The sequence below is a fragment of the Crinia signifera genome, unplaced genomic scaffold, assembly GCF_055691185.1.
Source record: "Crinia signifera unplaced genomic scaffold, ASM5569118v1 HAP2_SCAFFOLD_126, whole genome shotgun sequence".
Lineage (NCBI taxonomy): Eukaryota > Metazoa > Chordata > Amphibia > Anura > Myobatrachidae > Crinia > Crinia signifera.
This window is the reverse complement of record NW_028142019.1, coordinates 306,007-333,067: the sequence shown is the minus strand read 5'-3', so window position 1 is coordinate 333,067 and position 27,061 is coordinate 306,007. Positions and strand designations below refer to the sequence as shown.

The following is a 27,061-nucleotide window of genomic DNA, read 5'->3' as shown; positions in this document are numbered from 1 at the left end:
AATCTGATCAGTAACATCACAGGGGAACATAAACCCAGATAATTTTGTTACCAGCAGATCAGTAATAGGCGACTTAAACGCACAAAATTCCACTGTGGAAAACTGTACAATAAACCATTATTACTAATACATAGAATCTAACCAACATCTAGGAGGATATTGAGTTGGATCACACTGAGTAAGGATTTCTATCCTTTTTAAACCTACACTGTGTGTGTCTTTATGTGTCACTGTCTGTCTATATTTCGCTACATTCTTTTAAACATATCCAAATAAAAGTTAAATTTTACTTTCTTAATAACCTGTGCACCACACAGAGACATACTTTCTCTTCTTTCCAAAAATTGTCAAACCTGTGTCCAGTGGTAGCACACCCTCCCTACTCACGGTTAACCAACCGATGTACAAATACACTGAGGGTAAATGAGAACAATACTGCTTTGATAAAACCTGTGCGACTGATTGCCCCACGTTCCCCTTTCCCCAAAACTCATTTATTTCTAAGTGATCTGACTAGATCGCTTAGAAATGAAAAAAGGATCACTCCACGTGTATACCCTCTGGTGATGACGATTGCGCGGTCCCGCGCGTCGCTGTTGCCTGACTAGATTTACACTGCATCCAGTTATAAATCTAGTCATCGCCAGTGTTCTCACACCAGAGAACACTGGCCGTGACAGATTGTTCAGCACACAATGCTGAGCCATCTGTGCTTAACTGCAAACTTAGCGCAGAGGCTCACTTGCACTGTGTGTGCACAGCTTTAGGGATGGACGTCTTTGCAATTGATGACAATAGTGCAACTGCCCATTGATTGTGGCATACTATGCAATGGATGACCATCAATGTTTTTACCTATTGATGGTGATCCATTTTCTTTGACTGATTGGATTGTGGGCCAATCAAAACATGTAGGCGGTGCTTCATGAGTGTTGGGGCAGAGCTATGCTGGTGGTAAGGGTTGCTGGTCTTACTGTACTGCATATTAAAATAATAATAATAAAAAATATATATATAATTTATGTAAGGTGCTAAACAACATATAATGGTGATTCAATTGTTTTGTGCACCCGTAGCTCTTGCCTAATGTAGTGGGAGCTAATGAATTGTTCGCAGCACTTGCCCTGGTCTTGTCGGCTGCATTTTTGCGCCCTAAATAAACTAGATGCAGCTTATTGCCCTACTGTGCGTGAAGGGTGCGAGGAGAAATCCAGGTGAGGTGCAGCCTGGGAGTCGGGTCACCAAACAATTGACTTTGATTTTAAAGCTTGTTTGTCACTGAGCGTATGTTCCAGGCATGTCCAAAATGTGGCCCTTCAGCTGTTTTGAAACTACACATCCCAGCATGCCTTGACATAGTTTTAGTATTCCCTAATAGCAAAACTGTGGCAAGGCATGATGGGACTTGCAGTTTCACAAAAGCTGGCGGGCCATAGTTTGGACATGATTGGTGTATTGGGTTCATTAGCTGTTCACTAGCATTTTGCACAAACCACTTTGGCACATATGGAGATGTAATCTCTTTATTAGTGTTTTTATTAGTCTTGCACTCTACTATTACATATAATGCATGCCTTGACACCGTTTCACCGTTCGTGACACCCAAAATGTCGTTAAAATATTTGTTCCAACCAGATTGTTGCTCGGAAAATGTCCAAACTTTTTTTATTTCTTTACATTTTGGAAATACACAAAATGTTAAAATTGGATGTGAATTTCTACTTCATTTCCTTACATACAGGGAGCAACTTCTATCAGTCACCCCACCTTGACAAAGTGCCCAGCGAGGCATGAAACAGGTTGGAGACTTTGCTGCTGCCCGAAGTACCGACACGCCAGTCGCTGACGTCAGCAAGCCGCGCCCCGGGACCAAAGCCGCAACAGAAGATTCCACCCAGAAGCGGACAGCAACTGAGCTGAGGAATACCGCTGCCTCTGTAAGGTTAGGGTTAGTAGGGACATTACGACAATCTCCCTCTCTCACCTCACATCCTCCAAAAGGAGTGTAAACATTATTTTACTAATACATTTTTACTTTACAGGTGTCACTCGTATAAACTTATCCCATCGCTCTTTTTTACCCCTCAGAACCTTTGCATTTATGAGAGCTGCTATACCATCAGTGCAGTTGATTTAACATTTTTCTCCTCACTTAGGATTATGTGCCACCGAAGAAGGACGGTGAATGTGAGACACCCAGCAGCAGCCGTCCCTATGTGTTCAGAAGAGGGATCAGGACCCAGGATTCCAAGACTGTGCCTTAACCTCACTCATTGATAAATGAGAGAGACAATGACCATAAGATCCTGAAACTCACCAACAAAATCATCCAGCTGCTGACCGGAGAGGTGACTGCTGGGAATAGGTCATTATACAGTAACACCGGGGGAGGTGACTGCTGGGAATGGGACATTATACAGTAACATCGGGGGTTGTGACCAGAGAGATGACTGCTGGGAATGGAACATTATACAGTAACACCGGGGGATGTGACCGGAGAGGTGACTGCTGGGAATGGGGCATTATACAGTAACAATAGGGGATGTGACCGGAGAGGTGACTGCTGGGAATGGGTCATTATACAGTAACACCAGAGGATGAGACCGGAGAGGTGACTGCTGGGAATGGGACATTATACATTAGCACCGAGGGATGTGACCAGAGAGGTGACTGCTGGAATGGGGAATTATACAGTAACACCGGAGAGGTGCCCGCTGGGAATGAGGCATTATACAGTAACATCGGGGGATGTGACCAGAGATGTGACTGCTGGGAATGTGGAATTATACAGTAACACCGGGGGAGGTGACTGCTGTAAATGGGACATGATACAGTAACATCGGGGGATGTGACCTGAGAGGATACAGCTGGGAATGGGACATTATACAGTAACACCTGGGGATGTGACCGGAGAGAAGACTGCTGGGATTGGGACATTATACAGTAACACGGGGGGATGGAAATGGGACATTATACAGTAACACCGGGGGATGTGACCGGAGAGGTGACTGCTGGGTATGGGACAGTATACAGTAACATCAGAAGAATGTAACCAGAGAGGTGTCTGCTGGGAATTAGACATTATACAGTATCACCAGAGGATGAGACCGGAGAGGTGACTGCTGGGATTGGGGCATTATACAGCAACACAGGGGGATGTGACCAGAGAGGTGACTGCTGGGAATGGGAGAGAGAGGGTGGAGAGAGAGAGGGTAGAGAGAGAGAGAGGGTGGAGAGAGGGTGAGGCGAGAGAGAGAGGGTGGAGAGAGGGTGAGGCGAGAGAGGGTGAGGCGAGAGAGAGAGAGAGAGTGAGGGTGAGAGAGAGTGAGGGTGAGGCGAGAGAGAGGGTGAGGCGAGAGAGAGAGAGGGTGAGGCGAGAGAGAGAGAGAGGGTGAGGAGAGAGAGAGGGTGAGGCGAGAGATAGGGTGAGGCGAGAGAGAGAGAGGGTGAGGCGAGAGAGAGGGTGAGGCGAGAGGGTGAGGCGAGAGGGAGAGAGGCGAGAGAGAGAGGGTGAGGCGAGAGAGAGAGAGGGTGAGGTGAGAGAGAGAGAGGGTGAAGTGAGATAGGGTGGAGAGAGAGAGGGTGGAGAGAGAGAGGGTGGAGAGAGAGAGGGTGGAGAGAGAGAGGGTGGATAGAGAGAGAGAGGGTGGAGAGAGAGAGAGAGAGGGTGGAGAGAGAGAGAGGGTGGAGAGAGAGAGGGAGAGAGAGAGGGTGGAGAGAGAGAGAGAGGGTGAGGCGAGAAAGAGAGAGGGTGAGGCGAGAGAGGGTGAGGCGAGAGAGAGAGAGGGTGAGGCGAGAGAGGGTGGAGAGAGAGAGAGTGGGTGGAGAGAGGGTGAGGCGAGAGAGAGAGGGTGAGGCGAGAGAGAGGGTGAGGCGAGAGAGAGAGGGTGAGGCGAGAGAGAGGGTGAGGCGAGAGAGAGAGAGTGAGGCGAGAGAGAGAGAGTGAGGCGAGAGAGAGAGGGTGAGGCGAGAGAGAGAGAGGGTGAAGCGAGAGAGAGAGGGTGAGGCGAGAGAGAGAGGGTGAGGCGAGAGAGAGAGAGAGGGGGGGTGAGGCGAGAGAGAGAGGGTGAGGCGAGAGAGAGAGAGAGGGTGAGGCGAGAGAGAGAGAGTGGAGAGAGAGAGAGGGTGGAAAGAGAGAGAGAGGGTGGAGAGAGAGAGGGAGAGAGAGAGAGGGTGGAGGGTGGAGAGAGAGAGAGGGTGGAGAGAGAGAGAGAGGGTGGAGAGAGAGAGAGAGGGTGGAGAGAGAGAGAGAAAAGGAGAGGGGGTGTGGAGGAGGGGAAGTGAAGGAGAGGAGGGGGGAGTGGAGGAGCAGAGAAGGGGAGGGGGTGCGGAGTATAGGAGGTGAGCAGGAGGGAAGCGAGAGGAGGAGGGGAAGCAGAAGAGGAAGGGGAGCTGAGGAGTGAGAGGAAAGAAGAAAGGAAAGTAGGGGAGGGGGTGAGGAGTATTGGAAGCAAAAGAAAGGAGGGGGAAACAGGAAAGGAGGAGGGGGAGCGGAGGAGGTGGTTGGGGAGCTGAGGAGGAGGGGAGAACAGAGAGCAGGAGCAGATAAGAAGAGGGGGAGAGGAGGAGGAGAGGAGGCATGGAGGAGGTGCAGAGAAGGGAGCGCAGTGCAAGCTGGTGCTGGGTACCTCCTGTGACAATCAGCAGCGATGGTAGCGATGATTTTGCTGCCCCTGCTCCTGGGCAGACTGGGTCTGCTGCACTTTCTCTTCTTCTGTGCTAGTCATCTCTTCCTGCTCCATCTCCCCGGCGCTGGGTCTTCTCTTCCTGTACCCCAGCACAGGTTCACTGGCAGTCAGAGAGAGAAAAGTGTGGGGAAATTGGTGAGGAGAGCAAAAGAGGGCAAAGGGAGAGCTGGGGAGAGGAGAAGGGGAAGGAGGAGAGGGATCAGAGAAGAAGGAGCAAAGGAGTGGAGGAGGGGGATCAGAGAAGGAGCAAAGGAGTGGAGGAGGAGAGAAGCGGACATGTAGAGAAGTAGCACAGAAGGCACTGTGTACCTCTTGTCATTGGTGCTGCATGGTACATGATCAGCAGCGATTGAAATGCTCCTCCTCCTCCGACGAAAAGTGGTGGGGAGGAGAGAGAGAAGGGGAGCAGAGAAGAGGAGGAGTAAGAGGAGGGAGAGTAGAGGAGGAGAGGAGAAGGGAGAGCAGGAGAAGAGGAGAGGGGTGAGGAGGAGGGGAAGTGCAGGAGAAGAGGGGAGGGGGAGAGGAAGAGAGGGGAAGCGGAGAAGTGAGAGAAGGGGAGGGGGTGCGGAGGAGATGAGGTGAGCAGGAGGGAAGCAAAGGAGAGGAGGAGGAGGGGTAGTGGAGGAGGGAAAGAGATGTGGTAGCTGAGGAGAAGAGGAGCGGAGACAAGGAGAAGGGAAAGCAGGGGAGGGGTGAAGAGGATTGGAAGCAGAAGAAAGGAGGGGAAGCAGAGGAAAGGAGGAGCAGAGGAGAGGAGGAGCGGAGGAAGGGAAGCTGAAGAGAGGTTGTGGGGGAGGAGAGGGGGGGAGGAGAGGAGAGGAGGAGGGAGCGGAGGATGGAGAGTAGATGAGGAGGAGGTGGGGGAGCTAAGGGAAGGAGTAGGAGGAGTTATGAGGCTGCTGATCCCTGTGTGTGGTTATATATCTCTTATATATTTGGCTACATCTGTCACTCAAAGTGTGTCTGGAGCTATAACGCTGGGTGGAGCCTCTGACTCACTTGATTGACTCACATGACAGAGAACCAGCCCAGTGAGCCCACAGACAGTGCCAGACACCCTCTGCCTCTCCATGTTACACAGCAAAGACACAACTACTCACCAGACACACCAGGTGAGCGCCCCACACCTCTATACCTCCCAACATGACCCTCTCCAGGAGGGACAGAATGCTCTGTTTGTGGACTTCCATCTTAATTTATGATTGTCATCAACTGTCATTTTAAACAGGGTACTTGACAAGAAAGGTGTTTAAGCACAGGTGATGGTAATCCATAAATTAAGAAGAAAGTCCAGAAACAGAGCAATGTGTCCCTCCTGGAGAGGGTCATGTTGGGTATGCACCTCCCCCCCCCCCCCCCCCCCATTCACGGCATCCCCACGATTAAATGGCACATGCAAAACACTGACATGGCTATGGTCGACAATGAAAAAGGTTGACAAGATTTATTTTTCAATGTTTTTCAAGATCACTTTTTCAATGTTTTCATATTCATTCTCATGTGTCGACATGGACACCAATGAAGTGCCACACTTATGTCAACATTTACATGTGTTGACCTTTCTGTGCTGATTTTTTCTAGTGGCGATTCGCAGCACACCCGGTGACTCCCACGATCCCCCCTCCCACGATTCGCGACAACCCCCCGGGCCCCCCCTCCCACGGTTCATGGTGCCACGATTCGCGGCACCCACACCCCCCCCCCCCGCGTCCCCCCCTCCCGCAATTCTCGGCATCCACCCACGACCCCTCCTCCCGTGATTCGCGGACACCCCTCACCTCCTCCCTCCCCCCCCACCCCCGCGCGCGATTCACGGCAACCCCAGGATTAAATGGCACATGCAAAACACTGGCACGGCTATGGTCGACAATGAAAAAGGTTGACATGAGTTTTTGAAGATTTATTTTTCTTTTTTTTGAATGTTTTCATATTCATTCTCATGTGTCGACATGGACACCGATGAAGTGCCACATGTGTTGAACTTTCTGTGTTGATTTTTTCTTGTAGCAATTTTTTTCCAGTGACAACTATGAACTATGTGCACGTCCACCTACACATCATCAACCAATTCTTTGTATAATATATAACACCTGTTCTGTTTCACTGTAGGTGTTTTAAGTCAGACCTTTACCTGCTACTATTACTGTTTATGTAAATGCATTCTGAATGACAGCAACATCCTACCATCCTTCTACACGAATATATAACCAACTAGGTGAATTATCGCGCCCCGTGCCCCCCCCCCCCTCCCGCAATTCACGGACCCCCCGATCACTACCCAGCCTCCTGTTTTCCTGTGTCGTGACCTCCGCCAGTGGGGAGCCGCTGACTCAGAAACACCCTACTATACTATTGAACACACACACCTAAACAACATGCACACACAGCCCCCCCCCCCCACACACACACACACCCACAAATGTCACTGTACCATCCACACTATCAATGTACATCTTACTCTGTAACCGCTTTTTAATTAAACAAAACAAGACACACCCCCTTCCACATCATATGCTCTCTATTTAACACATTTCACCTATAACTCAAGTTGCAATGCAGGCCATCTTTCATACAATTCTAACCATCTTTCTCATATACAAATGTTCACAAATTAAGGGGGCGCAGCCCCTTACGACGGTGTGATGAGCGCCCGTAGGGCGCGATGAATCACCTAGTATATATATAATCCTTGTCTATATGACAAATGGATGGCCACCCACGGGGGTAATTATCAATGGTGTGATCAGTGAAAAACCTTGATGGTATGGAATTATAAACAGTGAGCCATCGATGGTTTGCACCAATTGATGGTTGTCCCTTCTGTAGGGAAGAACACCTACTTCCCCCACCATTTTTGACTAACTAGTGTCTTCCCCTTGTTTCTCCTTCCATTCCTCTAATCGTAAAAAGTAATATGTATTTGGTTGTTAACCATCGATGGCTGATGGTTCTCTGCCATCTTTTGCAGAGTCCTTAGCTTAGCACTGCCCCCAATGGGCCGCATCTACCAACAGCAGCTCTCTAGCATCACAAACCATCGATGTTTTGCCTATTTGTAATGTACTTTGTATTGGTAGCTTTGGATCCCTTGGTGCAGCATATAAATAAAGGATGATAATAATAATGCAGCCCATCGATCGCCAACCTTAGCAACGTATGTTTGCGCACGTGTGTGTGGGAATACATACTACAATCTCTACCCCAACTACACGATTAGAATCAGCCTCCTGACATCGCTTACCTGCCCGATGCATCTGGAAGCTTAGTGGATTAACTAGCGCACCTTACTAAGCGCACACAGGTATAGTTCATTACCTGCGTTACAATTGCTGGGGTCTTTATATTATTTATTGACTACTAATTATCTAGCACAATTCTATAGTTATTCTCTAAAGCTGGGTACACAACGCAACAATCCTTATAAAGCGATGGGCCGCTCCGATGTATCCAGTGGCGGAACTTGTGGGTTGTGGGCTCAGGTGCAAATATATATATATATAGTTTAGGGCCCCCCTCCTCCACCCCAACCAAAGTTCACAATACTTCATTGCTGGTTTGAGCAGCAGTGGGCCCCTTAGTTGTCAGGGGCCCCTTAGTTGTCAGGGGCCCCGGTGCAATGCACCTGCTGCACCAATGGTAGTTCCGCCTCTGGATGTATCACACCTGCGTGCACACTGAACGTCACGGTGTTGTGCCATATAATGTAACATATGTATAATTCAGCTGCACAGTATGAATAAGGGTCCCTAGAGGATGAGGTGGGTCCACTGCGGGGTTCCCTCTGTACCCCTAGAGGCCAGTGCAACCCTAGTCCCTTCTAAGGTGCAGCATCCCAAATGGGACAATGCGACCACGCGGCTTATCAAACTATGATTTGGGAACAGTGTATGACAAATCGAGTAGTGCGTGCACTAGGTTAGTACAATGGGTTACCTTGGTGAGTGATTTAGGAATACATTCTGTTTCTAGGGCTGGGCTGCCTGCTAGATAGGCTGTATGCCCGCCCTTGTCTGTGAGGATTGGACACATGTACACATGACCTGTGATTGACAGAGGAGCCAATCCGCGTGTGCCGCCTCCCAGCTGCCCCGTCTTCCAGATCACAGGACAGTGGACGCGTACTTCCGGGAGCTGCGCCGCCTGGACCACAGGAGGAGACTGGTCAGCCCTGCAGCGCTGCCCTGGTGTGGACCGTCTGGTGGTGAGTACAGTCAGACTGCTGCATGATGTCGCCGGCTACCCCCGCTGCCACCATGTCCTGACTGCCTCTCCTTCCTCCACCCTCCCACGCTGCTGCCTCGGCCTCCCGTTTACTGCTGCACCAGCCGCCCTCCTCCATTTCTACATACAGTATAAGGGTGACATTTTGATGGCTTACAATTTAAGGGGCTGTTGTGATGAAAGACAGTGTGGGGCTGGTGCGATGGTGACAGTGTGGGGCTGTTGCAATGGGGAGACTACAGTGCGGGCTGGAGCAATGGGGAGACTACAGTGTGGAGCAGGTGCAATGGGGAGACTACAGTGTGGGGCTGGTGTGATGGGGACAGTGTGGGGCTGGTGTGATGGGAGACTACAGTGTGGGGCTGGTGCGATGGGGACAGTGTGGGGCTGCTGCGATGGGGGACAGTGTGGGGTAGGTGCAATGGGGTTAGGGTTTTTTTCCTTGAAATGCCGCCTGCCACCGCTGGGAATAAAGAATAATCCGCGTGGCATTATGTGAATTTTGGCTCAATCCTGAATTTTGGCTCAATACGTTTGGCATAATGTGTAAGGGGCAAGTATAATGGGGTCTATTATTTTGTTGCAGAATGTGTAGAAGTGGTATATGGTGTGGAACACTACACAAGGCCAATTTTGAGTGTCCACACCCTCTTTTCCTGAGCGCTCGCGCACAAATGTGTTGACACTATTGACACCAAGGTGGGCCTGTGTACTTTAAATGCCAGGACCTATTTTTAATCCCCTTCCCGCCCTTTATCTGCTCTCTGAGCGTGCACACTGGCACCATCTCTTTGCAAGTTTTTGAACAGGATTCTCCTAAACTCACTATGCCGCTATTTTTACATACTGTTGTAGACCAGCATTTTTTTTTTTTAAATATGGATGTTTTCCTCCTCTTCCCTCCCCTTCAGGATGCTACTAAAACCTTGCTGCCAGGCGTGGCCTGACTGAGCTAGCGGGTGGACGTGGGGAAGCCGAGCTCCGTAAAAATCCTGTTTCTATATCCTATCTGCGGAGATTTGGGCTTGCCTACCCTGCCTGCTTCGACCTCTGGTGCCCTCCTGATACCCCTGGACCCAGCTGGCCGGCTTGATTTGGCGGCGCGAGGACTCCTGGCCTATTTCCTCCTGTCACTGGAGAGACTGAGACCCGGCGCCATTTTAGCCACTCTGCTCGGCGGCTTGAGACTCCTGTGGGTTGCATCCGTCTACTCCCCGGGTGCTGCGGAGGCCGGTGGCTACTCCCTGTACAGGTGAGCGGTGTATGCGGGAAGCGTTCCCGTCAGGGACACGCTGCCGCTGTCCGCGCAGGGGGTGCCAGCCTTGTCCTGCCCGCATACTCCCTGGGCTGTGGCCGCCTCTGTACATCCTCCTGGCCCCGTCATCTTGGATCTCCAGCAGATCATTTGATTCTTTGATTCGACTACCCTATCTCCTCAGCGCTAAGTACAATTGGACACTGTCTCCATAATACTGGTTGCTTCTTTGCTAACCTCAAGATGGAAGCGTTACTGAACTGTGCCCTGCAGGCTATTGCATCTTCTGCTGATAGGCTTATAGCCAGACTGTCTGTTATACAGTGGGACACTGTTCCCAGCCCCTACATTGAAGATGCATTGGACGACAAGTCTGAAGACACCCTGAATATATGCTGTGACACTGAAAGTCTCATGTCTCCTGCTTCTCTACTTATCTGCTCCTCGGCGGACAGACATATGAATAACGGAGTGCCTGCATAGGCATGTAGAGGGTTAAACATCCCTCAGCTGCGTGTCAGAGAGCAGGTGACTCGGGGACCCTATGGGAAAGGGAGGTTTGGTCAGAGGAAGAAGGATCATAGGGGCAGGAAGGGGAGGAGGCTTCCTCTTCTTCCTGCAGAATTTCTAGGGATAGGTCGTGGGTCCCTGAGCTCCCAGCGTGTCAGGTCTAGCGAGTCAGGTACCTTATTTCTAAACGCTGGCATGGCTTCCGCCGCAGCTGCGAGGCCCCGGCGCTCTGCCCGCCGCCCTGCTCGTTTCTCAGGGGATGATGGCGGCGAGGCTGGTGATGCTGCCCCCCTCTCCCCGCAGCCTCCGGCGCCGCCCGCTGCTCGTCGCGGGGAGTGACGCGCACCGGTAGAGGCATTGCGCCTGATCCGGGTGCGCGGGCTTCGCCGCGGCCTGCTGGGGGGCGGGCTGGCCGGGCGCAGCGTGGGGGGACCGCGTCATCGCGACGCGCCGGCCGGGGCTCCAGGTCCGGCGCGTCACGCGGGGCACAGAGGCATGGTGGCGCGGCCGGAACCGGCGAGGGTGCGGTGCGGACAGCATCGCTGTCCCCAGCGCCGAGCAGGGCTTCCGACGCCCGCACACACCGCGGCAGGCCGCAGCGGGGGGGGGAGGCATGCTCCGTCAGAAAGGTCTGACGATAGGGACTCAAACGGGAGTCACGCTGCTGCCAGCCAGAGGCGGCAAAGTGTCAGGCAGCGTGGCTCATCCAGTCACGCTGGGCGGCTGCAGGATGAGGCTGAGGAAGGCAGTGGGATGCTGCGGGGTGGCCGGGCTGGGATGAGCAGGAGAGAGCTAGAGGATGACGGGGGGGGTCGCGGCATGGTGGCGGGGGGATGCAGGCCGTGCCGGTCGCTCGGGCTCTGCAGAGGGCCCAGGTAGGGGCCACACACGGGCAACCCCGGCCGCTGCCTTTGATCCAGCCATGTTGTCCTCTGCCCTCACCTCCATGGCCAGCGCCCTGGGTCCCCTGGCCGATAGCCTCGCCTCCGGGAATAGGGAGCCCAGGGTTAGGAGGGGTAGGGGAGCAAGGCCACGGGCAGAGCCCTTACCAGGCTGCTCCCAGTTTATGCAGGCCGTCAGGGAAGTGGGGTCGGCAGTAGCGGCCATAGAAGGCCGGCCCTCTACATCTAGCCAGGCGCAACGGGCCGCGGGGCGCAGGAGGTCTGGTAGGCCAAGGCATAGGTCCCCTGAACCCTACCTCGACGACTTACCTTTGGAAGAAGAGGCTGACGCCGGCAACACCAGTGATGATGCGGATGACGCTGATACGTGGGCTGCACAGCCGGACTCCTCAGGTGAGGCCTCGTTTGAGGATGACGTAGGGTCTGCGCAGGGCACTTCCTCTAGCGGGTCTGGGAGCAACCATTCTTCCTCCTCCTCCTCAGCGGGTGGGTCTGATGTGGGGAGCTCAGCTAGGGCGCGCAAGCGTGCAGCTAGATACGCCAAGAAGGAGGCAGGGAAGAGGGCGCAGCAGTCTAAGCGCAGGAAGTTATCCGCCATATCCCGTAGAGAGAGGAAGAGAAGGAACTTGCCAGCGGTGGTGCACTGCGATTATAAGGCAGTGTGCAGAGGTTTGCGCGAGAGTTGCAGGAAGAAGATAGAGAGGGGTGATTACGTTGACGTGTTCAGTCTGACTGAGGACTCTAAGAAAGCGTTCAAAGCAGCCAAAGACAAGGGCGGCATTGGGTCCGAGGCCTATAGGTCTTATGACAACTGGCTGGCGGGGTTTTGTGTGTTCGCGGCCTGTTACTTGGAGGATCGGCCGGACGAACACATGAACGTGATTAGGTATATACATATGGTACACGAAATGCAGCGTACGTACGGGGGCACGGCCTGGCGAACGTATGATGAGCAGTTCCGGCGCAAGCAGGACTGCCTATTCATACTTGACCTAGGGTGCAAGGACGTAGAAATATGGATGGGGCTCACGCGCATGGGGTCGGGGGCGGTGGAGGCTGCCTCCGCCACCCCGGCTCCCGCCGCGGCCTCACTAGCCTCGCAGCGACCGATGCAGGAGACCCTTCCGGCGCGCCGCTTTGTCGCAACGAATAGGCCCGTAGCGGTAGGCACATCAAAAGGGAAATGCTTTGCATTTAATAACTTCTCCTGTCAGATGGGCCAACGCTGTCGTTTTCGACACATATGCATTAATTGTTCGGGAAACCACCCAGCCTCCAACTGCTTTCGGGGCCCCCGCCCCAATAAAGGGGCGGCGGCCGCTACACCCAGAGCAGCAGCAGGCGGGAATCCTAGGTAAGGCGCGTTCGCCTGTGAACGTGGATGCCATGGCCGATTGGTTACAGCGCTACCCGGATAGGGAAGCTGCCTTGTTTCTGTTTGAACGTTTTAAAGCAGGTTTTGTTTTGCCAGTTAAAAAGGAAGTTAAGGGCGGGTCATATCGTAACCTCCAATCCGCTCGTTCACTCCCAGAAGTTTTGAGGGAAAAAGTGGATAAGGAGATTCAGTTAGGACGCATGGTAGGCCCTTTTTCTCACCCCCCTTTAGATAACTTGGTTATTTCCCCAGTTGGCGTGGTCCCTAAGAAGGCCCCGGGGAAGTATCGCCTTATACAGCATCTGTCTTACCCAGCGGGTTTTTCTGTCAACGACGCCATCCCAGAGGAATATTGTTCGGTGACTTACCAGTCATTTGACGATGCCCTGGCAATGGTGCGGTCGTTTGGACAGGGGGCACTCATGGCTAAGATAGATGTTGAGTCGGCTTTTAGGCTTCATCCCCTGCACCCCAGTTCATTTAGGTACATGGGCTTCCGCATAGGAGAGGAGTATTTCATCGACAGATGCTTGCCGATGGGGTGCTCTGTTTCTTGTGCATTTTTTGAGAAGTTCAGTACCTTTCTGCACTGGTGTGTTGAGAGTTCATCCGAGGGGGGGCGGCCTCGCCCATTACTTGGATGACTTTCTGTGCATCGGGCCGGCTGGCTCCGATCACTGCGCCCGCACTCTGGCTAGGATTCAAACGATTTTCGGGCATTTCGGGGTCCCCATCGCAGAGGACAAGACCGAGGGCCCCTGTACTTGTCTGTCATTTCTTGGTATCTTGATAGATACTGAAAAGGGATGCTGTAGCCTGCCGGCCGACAAGGTAGCCAGGCTCAGCGAGGCCATTTTGCAATGCGGGAGTAGGTCTAAGATCCCTCTGAGGCAGGCGCAGTCAGTTTTGGGACAGCTCAACTTCGCTTGCAAGGTCATCCCCATGGGCAGGCTTTTTTGCAGGAAGCTCGAGAGGGCCACGGCCGGGGTGAGCAAACCGCACCATCTAGTCCGCCTGTCTGCCGAAATTCGGCGGGACTTGAGGGTATGGGCCTCGTTCTTAGAAGATTTCAACGGGGTGCGGATTTGGCTGGCCCCGACCGTGGTAAACTCAGAGCTTCAGTTGTACACAGATGCAGCCGGAGCGGATGGCTTTGGCTGTTTCTTAGATGGGCATTGGTGCGCGGAGATTTGGCCTCGGGGGTGGGCCCGCGAGGGCCTCACCCGGGACCTATTGCTGCTAGAACTTTTTCCCATAATGGTTGCCATAGAGATCTGGGGACCGCGCCTGGCGAACAGGAGCCTGCTCTTCTGGTGCGACAATTTCAGCGCTGTTCACGCCATTAATCATCAGAAGGCCAAATCCCTGTTAGTGTTAAGAATCCTGGCGCAGCTTTCCCTCCAATGCCTGCGTCACAACATAATGTTTAGAGCCCAGCATGTTCCCGGCGTTGATAACGAGATAGCTGACGCGCTTTCGCGTTTTCAATGGCAGCGTTTCCGCGATCTTGCTCCTAACGCTGATTTGTTGGGCACACCCTGCCCCTCTTACGTTTGGCAGGTGATCGAGCCCGACTGGAGGGGCTAGCGGAGTCCTCATTGGCACCCAGTACTCTGCGAAGCTATCGGCAGGCATGGGCAGAATGGGAATCGTTTTCAGGAGGGGGCGCGCAGCCAGGTAGGCGGGGTCAGCAGCGATTGCTGTTTTTCGTTTGGTTTTTATATAGCTCAGGAAAATCTAGGGCGGTGGCGGCTCGGTACTTGGCGGGCATATCTTTCTTTGCTAGGGTCAAAGGGCGGCCGGATTTTACTAAGGGTTTTCTAGTCACTAAGGCCATGAAGGGCTGGGCACGGAAGGTGCCAGCCCCTCCAGACTGTCGCCGACCAATTAATGCCCCTCTTCTTCGTGATCTGCTAGAAAAGGTGGGGCATTGCGCTAGCTCTGCGTTCGAGGCGCTCCTGTTTAGGCTAGCTTTTTCTATGGCTTACCACGGCGCTTTTAGGGTATCCGAGCTGGTTTCCCCCTCGAAGACTAGGGACGCGACCCTCCTTCTGTCCGACATACGCTTAGAGCGAGGGGCATTATGGTTTAGGATTAGAAGGTCCAAGACCGATCAGTCGGCTAGAGGTAGGTGGTCCTCCATGGGCCCTGTTGTCCCTGAGTCAGTGTGCCCTGTGTCATTGAGCACATTGTATATGCTGGTGAGACCTTCCTCAGGGCGATCCTGGCTCCTGCACTATGATGGTTCGCCTCTGACGTTGTACCAGTTCCGATGGATGCTGGGGCGTTGCCTGTCTCGATTGGGCCTGTCACCGCGAGATTTCGGGACGCATTCCTTTAGAATAGGTGCCGCTACTGCGGCAGCTGAAGCCGGCTGGTCGGTTGAGGACATAAAATCCCTAGGGAGATGGCGCTCAGCGAGCTACAAGAAGTATATCAGGCCACATCTGCTATCATAAGTCTTTCTGAGTTGTCTGTTTGTGACTGTCGTGTTGATGGATGGTCATTTGTTTACCCTTCCCTATGTCCTCCCTACTCGGGGCTTAACTACGCTCTGCTATTGGGCCAGCGTCCGGAGTTTTCCCGCTTTTTGCATGATCTGACGGACTGAATTTGGTGATTATTAATTTGGCTATAGTCTAATTAAAAGTCCCTCAGCAGGTCTAGTCGTTTTTTCTCCGGCCGAGTACACCTTTCATCCCTTTCCTTTCCAAGACCCGGCCCTTCCCCCTGTTTGTCTCTTTCCTTTTGTGTCCTGGTATGGCTCCAATCGTGATTGGAGCATGTCTTAGGCACTGTTTGAAAGTGCCTCGAATAGTCATACCAAATTTGTTTTTTCTTTTTGGCAGATCCTCATAAATATGTAAAGGGGCTCCCAATTTAACAGTCCATTCTAACCCCCATTTCATTTCTCTTGCATCTCTTCCCTTAGGTCTGGGAATGGATAGACTCCAGGTGTGGGTAGTCGGTCACTCATAGTTACATAGTTACATAGTAGGTAAGGCTGAAAAAAGACTTGCGTCCATCTAGTTCAACCTGGTATAGATATCCATTGCTGATTTGGTAGGTTCTGGTATTTTACAGACGAATTATATTTCTTATTTGTACCCATGGATGTTTTTCTCCAGTAAATGTTTGTCCAACTTTGCCTTGAACGCATTTAATGAGCCAGCCATTACCACCTCTCTGGGAAGAGAGTTCCAGAGTTTGACTGTTCTGACCGTAAAGAAATTCTTTCTACTAGCTGAATGAAATCTTTTTTCTTCTAATCTATACTCATGCCCTCGCGTCCTAGATTCCTTTCTAGTAGAAAATAGGGTTTGTGACAGTTCCTTATATTGGCCCTTGATATACTTGTACATGTTGAGCATGTCCCCCCTTAAACGTCTCTTTTCTAATGTAAATAGTCCCAAATTGCTTAATCTCTCCCCGTAGCTTAAATTCTCCATTCCCCTAATAAGCTTTGTTGCTCGCCTTTGGACTTTTTCTAATTCTATGATGTCCTTTTTATAGTGTGGGGCCCAGAACTGTACTCCATACTCTAGGTGAGGTCTCACCAATGCTTTATATAGTGGCATAATTACCCTTGAGTCCCTAGTTTCCATTCCCCTCTTAATACATGCCAGAATTTTGTTGGCCTTTTTTGTAGCTACATTACAATGGGCACTACATCCTAGATTGCTGTCTATTTGGACTCCTAGATCCTTTTCAAGTATGGAATTACCCAGTTCCTCTCCGCTAAGGTTGTAACTTGCACACTGGTTGTGTCTCCCAAGGTGCATAACCTTACATTTATCTACATTGAACCTCATCTTCCATTTTTTAGCCCACTCATCTAGAATTGCAAGATCATTTTGAAGCATGGTGACATCTTCTGGTGATTTGATGACTTTGCTAAGTTTTGTATCGTCCGCAAAGATGGATACATTGCTGAGTAACCCTATCCCAATATCGTTAATAAAAATGTTAAACAAAATGGGCCCCAAAACCGAGCCCTGGGGCACTCCACTTAGTACCGGTATCATATCTGATACGGCACCATTCACAACCACTCTTTGTTCTCTATTACATAGCCAATTCCCTACCCATCTGCAGATATTTTCACCCAATCCTAGGTTCTCCATTTTATTAATCAATCTCTTGTGTGGGACAGTATCAAATGCTTTAGCGAAATCTAGGAAAATCACATCTACAGCATTTCCATTATCGAGGTTTTTGCTAACCTCTTCATAGAACCCTAGTAGATTAGTTTGGCATGAACGATTTTTCACGAACCCATGTTGGTTAGTACTGAGTAGACGGTGATGATCTAAATATTCCTGGATACCATCCCTTAAAAATCCTTCAAATAGTTTACCCACAATTGATGTTAAACTAACGGGTCTGTAATTAGCGGGATCTTCCTTTTTTCCTTTTTTGAATATTGGCACTACCTCTGCTATTCTCCAATCTTTTGGTACTATACCTGACGATAGTGACTTGCTAAAGATATAATGTAGGGGGGTAGCTAGTTTATCCCTTAATTCCATTAATACCCTCGGATGAATCCCATCTGGCCCTGGTGACTTATTTGTTTTGAGTTTGCTTAGCCTCAGTATTATTTCCTTCGGCGTGAAATCCACAATGAGATCTGGCTTATTTGTCCCGTTTGTGGTAAATGTTCGTTCCACAGTCTGCTCTCCCTTAGTAAATACTGATGAGAAGAACTCATTTAACAGTTTTGCTTTTCCCTTGTCCTCAGTAACACTTTTTCCACTCATTCGTCTACTGGGCTGTTAGGCTAGCTAGCACAGGTAAGGGTCCCCCCTCTGCCGCCATCGGATTAATTAGGTGGTTAGGGGTACGGGGTATGTCCTGGAGGGCCCTTAGGAATTCACTGTGGCATTACGCACGCAAGTACGGTTTACCATCAGTACTAGTGCTTCACTTGGGAGGCAATGATCTAGGGAAAATACCTCAGTTAGAGCTGCGCAACTGGATTTTAGAGGATCTGGCGGCCATTAGATCGGCCTGGCCCACATGCACCATCGTGTGGTCATTTATCGTTCCCCGGCAATGTTGGAGGGGGGTTAATAATCCTAAGGCAATTGATGAATCCAGGAAGAAGCTTAATGCGGCAATAGCTAGATGGGTGTTAGCTTCCGGAGGGGCAGTGGTTGCTCATGATAGGATCAGGTTTGGACATAAACACCTTTTCCGGCCTGATGGGGTTCATCTGGTTGATGAGGGACTCTTTATGTTCTTGGAGGATCTGTTGATAGGTATTGAGTCAATAGTCTAGATGGTGGCGGTGCGGGGTTCCTTTGGTACCCCGCTCTGGCGGGAAAGAACGGCAGTTTTCAATAAAGTATATCAGTTATTTCTCGGCCGGTCACTCACCTCTCATTCATCATTGCTGAACCACCTCTCATTCATTTAGGCATGTTGCTGTAACACCCGTGTCGGGTTCAGCAACCTCACCCGGAGGGGTGGGTAGTAAAGGGGGCGAGGTTGAGTTGGATACCGCTTGTTATGAGTTAGGCCTGTTACGTGGGTAGTTGGGTGGAGTTTAGTTAGTAGCCGTTCTTTCTTGGCCACCATTAATTAATAAATTAATAAAATAATAAAAATAAATAATCAAAAATTCTACAAAAATAAATCAGTTAACAAGTTCTGCCAAACCTAAGTCTCCGAGTCATTATTTCAGGTATTATATTAAGGAAATGTTTATATGTTTAAGTGACACACGCTGGAGAAGGACATGTAAGGTGATGGGATGTTTAATCTAATCCATCTGATACACAGTGTGTTATTATGTCCGACTCCTCTACGAAGGCTGCCCGTACTGATGTGCCTGCGGCCGCTATACATGCATCCTGTGACGCTGAAAACCCTATGGCTCATGTTTCTTTATTTGTCCGGGACTTGTACACACAGGACTCTACTCTAGCTAATGGTAGCTCCTTTAAAACCATGTCCTGCTATTTCCTGTTTGCTGATCTTTGCTCGGGACTGCCACACATTAAGGATAGTGACCCTGGATGTTATATGCTTTCCTTGCGAGATGCTGAAAACGAGTTTCTTATCACCTTTTTAGTTTATTATGGCTCCGTGGACTGGCCAGACTAAGCTCTCGTACAACATCAGTACACACGCGGTCTTCCCATACTTTGCTGATATTTTGTTGATCTCCTATGTGAACTACAATTCAATGTTGTACCTTTATCCTGCTAATATTGAAAATTTTACTGCTGTGATTCTGTATACCACATATAGTATTGACAATCCTTATGTTTTCTCAGAGCGTGATTGGTATTACATTGTTTGGGTACAGTACACAACTTTTCATTTGTAGCACTACTTCTTATGGCATCAAATGTTCTTCATGCTAAATGCAATATATTGATGCACTCAGGGGAATGGCTAGTCTATTAAGGCTGGGTTTGGGGCACTAAATATATGCATAGCCCTCAGCAGATCCTGTTATTCATATCCTGATATTATTTGGGGGGGGGGGTGCTAATTACCAATGGGTGGGCATAGGTAAGGGGTCGGGAATAGATAGTTAGTATAAGGTGGGTAGTTAGTAGTTGGGGGGGAACAGTTTAGGGATCCAGGTACACCTCAGTTGGGGCTAGGTAGTACAGGGTGGGGGGTTTCATGGGAGGTTTGATTTGGTCATTTGAAGGGGGGAGGTTTATTTTGACTTGTTAGAATAATACTAGACAGTAATATTTAGCTATTGAAGTTGCTACTGGCATTAATTTGACTGTAAATCATATTAGTACATGGTGATTTTGCTCCTTTCATGTCAATGTTTAAATGTGAACATTTCTTTGCTTGCTCCGCTATGTTCTTACAAACGGTACCCGAGTAGGCGCCCTCGGGTATCTACATATCCTGTATTACTCCAAAGAAATGTGTTTGAATAAGACATCCTGTTTCTAATATCCTCTTATAATTGCCACCAAGATGTTTATGCCTAACTACGTGTTTTTACTTGTTATAAGCAACAGCTATGTAATACTTGGAGGGGTGTGTTTAATGTTTTTTTTTGGTACTCAAAAACTCAATAAAAAACTACTGAATTTAAAAAAAAAAAAAACCTTGCTGCCACTGAGGACCCCCAGGACGTTGCTCAGGACACCGCCCAACATAGACGGGAAGGATACAGGCGGGGAGACAGCTGCCCCAACTCCGCCCCCAGGGCGCTGCGGCAGAGAACACAGCCCAACGCTGCTAGGAACGGCGCTGAGGAGGAGAGAGGTGCCCTATCCGACAGATGCTGCAGTACCCCCACCTGCGACCGATTCTATGTGAGTGCACTCTTCGGTCACGACTGGCGAAGAGTATGTCTTGGGGGGGGGGGAGCGAGGGAGGGGAGAGGAGGTGCAAGATTAATCTGCTTTGGGCTAAGGGAAGAGGTGTGGCATGATGCTAGGTGGTGGGTTGTGATTACATGTAATGGGCATTAAGGGGTTTAGCAGTGGTGTCAAACTCATGGCCCTCCAGCTGTTGTGGAACTACACTTCCCAGCATGCCCTACCACAGATTTTAGCGATCCATTATATAAAATCTGTGGCAGGGCATGTAGGGATGTGTACTTCCACAACAGCTGTAGGGCCGTGACTTTGACACCACTGGGTTAAGGGATACTTTTTAAATATGTTATAGGTACACGGTAACATCATAATGTCCCCCCTTCTGTTATTTTGTTTGTTTAAAATAAAATTGATGGCGCCATCTGTGTGTGTGTATACGTATATGTGTGTATATATTCGATCCCTTACCACCGTGGCAAGCGCAGCGAGCCCGCAAGGGGGGACGATCCACGTCCCCCCCTTGTCGGGATTTTGAACGCCGGGATTCCGGCGTCGGGATTTCATACTGAATCCTCGCTCCCTTACCACCTCCTTCTCTTCCGATTCCCCTCCTCTGCTTCCCTCCTCCTTTCCTATGCTTCCCTCCTCCGCACCCTCTCTCCCCCTCCACTGCTCTTCTGCTCTCCCTTCTAACTCTTCCTCTACTCTGCTCCCCATCCTCCTCTGCCCCCCCTCCTCCTCACCTCCACTCCTCCTCAGCTCCTTCTTCTCTGATCCCCCTCCTCTCCTCCACTTCCCCCTCCTCCACAACCCCTATCTTCCTCTCCCCTGCTCTCTCTTTCCCCTCTATCTCTCTCCTGCTCACCAATTTCCCCACACTTCTCTATCTCTCTTTCAGACTGCCGGTGACCTCGTGCTGGGGTGCAGGAAGAGAAGAGAGGGGGGGAGAAAGAGAGAGAGGGAGAGAGGGGGGAGGGGGAGAGAGAGGGGGGGGAGAGAGGGGGGGAGGGGGAGAGAGAGGGGGAGAGAGAGGGGGGGAGAGAGAGAGAGGGGAAGAGGGAGAGAGAGAGTGAGTTGTGGGGAAATTGGTGAGGAGGAGAGAGATAGAGGGGAAAGAGAGAACAGGGGAGAGGAGGGGGATAAGGGAAGAAGGAGCAGAGGAGTGGAAGAGGAGAGGGGGCAAAGGAGCGGAAGAGGAGAGGGAGCAGAATAGAGGAAGCGGAGGAGGAGGGGAAGCAGAGGAGAGGAGGGGGATCGGAGGATGGAGAGTAGATGAGAAGGTGGTGGGGGAGCTGAGGAAAGGAGGAGGAGGAGAGAAGAAGGAAGAGCAGGAGCAGAGGAGGGAAAGTGAAGGAGAGGAGAAGGGGGAGCAGAGGAGAGGGGGTGAGGAGGCAATGGGGAGACTACAGTGTGGGGCTGGTGTGATGGGAGACTACAGTGTGGGGCTGGTGTGATGGGAGACTACAGTGTGGGGCTGGTGTGATGGGATACTACAGTGTGGGGCTGGTGCGATGGGGGACAGTGTGGGGTAGGTGCAATGGGGTTAGGTTTTTTTTCCTTGAAATGCCGCCTGCCACCGCTGGGAATAAAGAATAATCCGCGTGGCATTATGTGAATTTTGGCTCAATCCGCGTGGCATTATGTGAATTTTGGCTCAATACGTTTGGCATAATGTGTAAGGGGCAAGTATAATGGGGTCTATTATTTTGTTGCAGAATGTGTAGAAGTGGTATATGGTGTGGAACACTACACAAGGCCAATTTTGAGTGTCCACACCCTCTTTTCCTGAGCGCTCGCACACAAATGTGTTGACACTATTGACACCAAGGTGGGCCTGTGTACTTTAAATGCCAGGACCTATTTTTAATCCCCTTCCCGCCCTTTATCTGCTCTCTGAGCGTGCACACTGGCACCATCTCTTTGCAAGTTTTTGAACAGGATTCTCCTAAACTCACTATGCCGCTATTTTTACATACTGTTGTAGACCAGCATTTTTTTTTTTTTAAATATGGATGTTTTCCTCCTCTTCCCTCCCCTTCAGGATGCTACTAAAACCTTGCTGCCACTGAGGACCCCCAGGACGTTGCTCAGGACACCGCCCAACATAGACGGGAAGGATACAGGCGGGGAGACAGCTGCCCCAACTCCGCCCCCAGGGCGCTGCGGCAGAGAACACAGCCCAACGCTGCTGGGAACGACGCTGAGGAGGAGAGAGGTGCCCTATCCGACAGATGCTGCAGTACCCCCACCTGCGACCGATTCTATGTGAGTGCACTCTTCGGTCACGACTGGCGAAGAGTATGTCTTGGGGGGGGGGGAGCGAGGGAGGGGAGAGGAGGTGCAAGATTAATCTGCTTTGGGCTAAGGGAAGAGGTGTGGCATGATGCTAGGTGGTGGGTTGTGATTACATGTAATGGGCATTAAGGGGTTTAGCAGTGGTGTCAAACTCATGGCCCTCCAGCTGTTGTGAAACTACACTTCCCAGCATGCCCTACCACAGATTTTAGCGATCCATTATATAAAATCTGTGGCAGGGCATGTAGGGATGTGTACTTCCACAACAGCTGTAGGGCCGTGACTTTGACACCACTGGGTTAAGGCATACTTTTTAAATATGTTATAGGTACACGGTAACACCATAATGTCCCCCCTTCTGTTATTTTGTTTGTTTAAAATAAAATTGATGGCGCCATCTGTGTGTGTGTATACGTATATGTGTGTATATATTCGCTCCCTTACCACCGTGGCAAGCGCAGCGAGCCCGCAAGGGGGGACGATCCACGCCCCCCCCCCTTGTCGGGATTTTGAACGCCGGGATTCCAGGCGTCGGGATTTCATACTGAATCCTCGCTCCCTTACCACCTCCTTCTCTTCCGATTCCCCTCCTCTGCTTCCCTCCTCCTTTCCTATGCTTCCCTCCTCCGCACCCCCTCTCCCCCTCCACTGCTCTTCTGCTCTCCCTTCTAACTCTTCCTCTACTCTGCTCCCCATCCTCCTCTGCCCCCCCCTCCTCCTCACCTCCACTCCTCCTCAGCTCCTTCTTCTCTGATCCCCCTCCTCTCCTCCACTTCCCCCTCCTCCACAACCCCTATCTTCCTCTCCCCTGCTCTCTCTTTCCCCTCTATCTCTCTCCTCCTCACCAATTTCCCCACACTTCTCTATCTCTCTTTCAGACTGCCGGTGACCCCGTGCTGGGGTGCAGGAAGAGAAGACTCGGCGCCATGGAGTTGGAGCAGGAGGAGATGACTAGCACTGGGAAAAAAGAGTTCAGAAGACCCATGAGCAGGGGCCGAAAACATGGTGTTTCCATCACTGCTGATCATGTAGAATGAATCATCGATGACAAGAGGTACATAGCACCTATGTATACTGCTCTCCCTTCTCCGCTCCTTCTCCACATGTCCGCTCCTTCTCCACACCTCCTCACTCCACCTCCTCTCCTCCACTTCCCATCCTCCTCACCCCCTCTCCTCTGCTCCCCCTTCTCCTCTCCTTCACTTTCCCTCCTCTGCTCCTGCTCTCCCTTCTTCTCTCCTCCTCCTTTCCTCAGCTCCCCCACCACCTTCTCATCTACTCTCCATCCTCCGATCCCCCCTCCTCTCCTCTGCTTCCCCTCCTCCTCCGCTTCCTCTATTCTGCTCCCTCTCCTCTTCCGCTCCTTTGCCCCCTCTCCTCTTCCACTCCTCCGCTCCTTCTTCCCTTATCCCCCTCCTCTCCCCTGTTCTCTCTTTCCCCTCTATCTCTCTCCTCCTCACCAATTTCCCCACAACTCACTCTCTCTCTCCCCCCCCCTCTCTCCCCCTCTCTCTCTCCCCCCTCTCTCTCTCCCCCTCTCTCTCTCTCCCCCCCTCTCTCTCCCCCTCTCTCTCTCCCCTCTCTCTCTCTCCCTCTCTCTCCCCCTTTCTCTCTCTCTCCCCCTCTCTCTCCCTCTCTCCCTCTCCCTCTCCCCCTCTCTCTCTCCCCCCCTCTCTCTCCCCCCCCTCTCTCTCTCCCCCCCTCTCTCCCTCTCTCTCTCCCCCCTCTCTCTCTCCCCCCCCTCTCTCTCTCCCCCCCCTCTCTCTCCCCTCTCTCTCTCTCCCCTCTCTCTCCCTCTCTCTCCCTCTCTCTCTCCCTCTCTCCCCCCCCTCTCTCTCTCTCTCTCCCTCTTTCTTTCTCTCTCCCTCTCTCTCTCTCTCTCTTTCCCTCCCTCCCCCCCAATGACCCTATGCTGGGGTGAAGGAAAAGAAGACCTAACGATGTGGAGATGGAGCAGGAAGAGATGACTAGCACCGAAGGGGAGGGAGTGCAGCAGGGGCAGAAAACCCGGAATTCCATCACTGCTGATCATGTAGCATGCAGCACCGATTACAATAGGTACACAGCGCCTGCATATACTGCTCTCCATTCTCCGCACGTCTGCTCCTTCTCCACACCTCCTCAGCCCCCTCCCCTTCACTTCCCCTTCTCCTCACCCCCTCTCCTGCTCTCCCTTCTCTGCTTTCACCTCTCCCCCCTCTCCTATGCTCCCCCTCCTCCTCTCCTTCACTTTCCCTCCTCTGCTCTTGCTCTCCCTTCTCCTCATGCTCTCCGTTCTCCTATCCTTCCCTCCACTCCTCCTACTCCTTCCCTTAGCTCCCCCACCTCCTCCTCATCTACTCTCCATCCTCCGCTCCCTCCTCCTCTCCTCCCCCCCTCTCCTCCCCCACAACCTCTCTTCAGCTTCCCTTCCTCCGCTCCTCCTCTCCTCTGCTCCTCCTTTCCTCTGCTTCCCCTCCTTTCTTCTGCTTCCAATCCTCTTCACCCCTCCCCTGCTTTCCCTTCTCCTTGTCTCCGCTCCTCTTCTCCTCAGCTACCACATCTCTTTCCCTTTCTCCACTACCCCTCCTCCTCCTCTCCTTTGCTTCCCTCCTGCTCACCTCATCTCCTCCGCACCCCCTCCCCTTCTCTCACTTCTCCGCTTCCCCTCTCTTCTCTTCTCCTGCACTTTACCTCCTCCTCACCCCTCTCCTCTTCTCCTGCTCTCCCTTCTCCTCTACTCTGCTCCCCCTCCTCTTACTCCTCTCCCTCCTCCTCTCTTTTGCCCCTCCTCCTCTTCTCTGCTCCCCTTCTCTCTCTCCTCCCCACCACTTTTCGTCGGAGGAGGAGGAGCATTTCAATCGCTGCTGATCATGTACCATGCAGCACCAATGACAAGAGGTACACAGTGCCTTCTGTGCTACTTCTCTACATGTCCGCTTCTCTCCTCCTCCACTCCTTTGCTCCTTCTCGGATCCCCCTCTTCCACTCCTTTGCTCCTTCTTCTCTGATCCCTCTCCTCCTCTCCTCCTTCCCCTCCTCCTCTCCCCAGCTCTCCCTTTCCCCTCTTTTGCTCTCCTCACCAATTTCCCCACACTTTTCTCTTCTCTGACTGCCAGTGAACCTGTGCTGGGGTACAGGAAGAGAAGACCCAGCGCCGGGGAGATGGAGCAGGAAGGAGATGACTAGCACAGAAGAAGAGAAAGTGCAGCAGACCCAGTCTGCCCAGGAGCAAGGGCAGCAAAATCATCGCTACCATCGCTGCTGATTGTCACAGGAGGTACCCAGCACCAGCTTGCACTGCGCTCCCTTCTCTGCACCTCCTCCATGCCTCCTCTCCTCCTCCTCTCCCCCTCTTCTTGTCTGCTCCTGCTCTCTGTTCTCCCCTCCTCCTCAGCTCCCCAACCACCTCCTCCGCTCCCCCTCCTCCTTTCCTTTTTCCCCCTCCTCCTTTCCTTTTTCCCCTCCTTTCTTTTGCTTCCAATACTCCTCACCCCCTCCCCTACTTTCCTTTCTTCTTTCCTCTCACTCCTCAGCTCCCCTTCCTCTTCTGCTTCCCCTCCTCCTCTCGCTTCCCTCCTGCTCACCTCCTATACTCCGCACCCCCTCCCCTTCTCTGCTCCTCCACTCCCCCCTCCTCTCCTTCACTTCCCCTCCTCCACACCCCCTCTCCTTTTCTCTTTCTCTCTCTCCACCCTCTCTCTCTCTCTCTCCACCCTCTCTCTCTCTCTCTCTCTCCACCCTCTCTCTCTCTCCACCCTCTCTCTCCACCCTCTCTCTCTCTCCTCTCTCTCTCCACCCTCTCTCCACCCTCTCTCTCCCACTCTCTCTCTCGCCTCACCCTCTCTCTCTCGCCTCACCCTCTCTCTCTCGCCTCACCCCCCTCTCTCTCTCTCTCTCTCTCTCTCGCCTCACCTCTCTCTCTCTCTCGCCTCACCCTCTCTCTCTCTCTCGCCTCCACCCTCTCTCTCTCTCTCGCCTCACCCTCTCTCTCTCTCTCTCTCGCCTCACCCTCTCTCTCTCTCTCGCCTCAGAAGGCACCTTTGAACATTAAGGTCGGCGGACCTTAAGTTTTCTCACATGGAAGCTGGTATTCTTGTTGGCAGTGGCATCAGCGAAGAGGGTGTCAGAGTTAGGAGCATTGTCATGCAAGTCTCCTTTCTTGATATTTCATGAGGATAGGGCAGTTCTTCGGACGGTACCTCAGTTTTTACCAAAAGTAGTCTCTGCTTTCCATCTAAACCAGGAGATAGTTCTACCTGTGTTTCAACCCCCAGAGGGTTCTAGAAAAGTGACAAATTGAGGAATTTGGATGTTGTGCGTGCATTACGCATTTATGTGGACAGAGTTAAGAGTGTCAGAAAGACTGACACCTTGTTAGTGTTGTATGACATACACAAGATTGGTTGGCCGGCATCTAAGCAGACCATTGCTAGGTGGTTGCGCTCTGTGATAGCTTTTGCATACACTAAAGTTGGAAGGCCTGTTCCGGCAAGGATAAATGCGCATACCACCAGGTCAGTTGCCACCTCTTG

General features: G+C 51.6%; 1 long non-coding RNA gene across 2 annotated transcripts in view; it reads left to right on the top strand.

Moving 5' to 3' along the window:
* The window catches only part of LOC146052830 (uncharacterized), a 258,656-nt gene that overhangs the window by 56,576 nt on the left and 175,019 nt on the right, over positions 1–27,061 (top strand). Inside the window, exons 3-6 of one of the 2 annotated variants that reach the window (XR_014467684.1) lie at positions 1,742–1,942; positions 2,157–2,348; positions 8,676–8,889; positions 22,294–22,517. This is a non-coding gene — a long non-coding RNA (uncharacterized LOC146052830). The remainder of the gene's footprint in view (positions 1–1,741; positions 1,943–2,156; positions 2,349–8,675; positions 8,890–22,293; positions 22,518–27,061) is intronic. The other variant, XR_014467685.1, reaches the window with a different exon arrangement.